Source organism: Anastrepha ludens, chromosome 6 (assembly GCF_028408465.1).
Source record: "Anastrepha ludens isolate Willacy chromosome 6, idAnaLude1.1, whole genome shotgun sequence".
Taxonomy (NCBI): domain Eukaryota; kingdom Metazoa; phylum Arthropoda; class Insecta; order Diptera; family Tephritidae; genus Anastrepha; species Anastrepha ludens.
This window is the reverse complement of record NC_071502.1, coordinates 93,422,422-93,423,450: the sequence shown is the minus strand read 5'-3', so window position 1 is coordinate 93,423,450 and position 1,029 is coordinate 93,422,422.

Below are 1,029 nucleotides of genomic sequence, written 5' to 3'. Positions count from 1 at the left end.
AAAGCGGATTATTTTTTTTTCTCCTGATTACTTATTTGAACAGCATATGACCTCTAGACGGCTTCTCAAACGCACGCGGTTAGATGTTATCATTTTGCATTGTTATAGCTTGTGTTTATGGAAAATAAGTCATGTCAGATAGACCTAGAAAAAGAACGTTCAAAAATTTCCTAAATGTCGGAGCGCAAGAGGTTACTTATTACTTTTTTTAGCTTAGCTTAAAGTAAAATTAAGTGAAATGAAATGCAGGCGATGTAAGTAGAGAAAAGCTCGTTTTACACATCGGCATTAAGCCAAGGCTGGCGAGGTTTTGCAACCAGCAAATTGCAAGCCAACAGTTGAGAAAATGATAAGATTTTAAGGGCACTTTAAAAAGGGAATGGGTCATCATCGGCTCGGTTACTAAAGCTCACTTTATAGGCTAGATGCGAAAACGACCATATGTTGATTAGTAAAATCCCTCAAATTTAACACGGAAACAAGAGCTTATACCCAACAAAAGCACGCGCCTAAAGCTTTCCTGTCACTTTGAGCATTACAATTATGCTGAGAAAACTGTCAACCAGCTTAACTCAAAGCGACCGAATGGAATAAATGAAATTGAATTGAATTGAGCGCGCGCGAATGAGTAGCGCAAAAGCCAGACATCAGCAGCATGGCTCTTATTCCATACGCGCGCTCTCTCTCTCTCTCATGTTATGCGGTTTGTATTTTTCCCCCACTCACCACACACACACACACACACTAGCATGACGCTCATTCATTTAACGGAAAATGAGAATTAAATTTAATGCGCTTTAGCGCGCACTCATACGACATGGAGGACAATGGACGCTGAGAGTTTGCCATGCCAGCACAGGGGGTGTCAATGGAATAGAAATTAAAGTGTAAGTGGAAAAAAACGGAAAACACAGAGCTAGCTGGTCGTTTGGGTTATGTTGAATTTGGTGTTGCTGAGTAAATATAAAGAAATTTAACTTGACAGCTTAATTTGGTGAAATCGAGCGAGAGTCGCCACAAGAAGTTGAG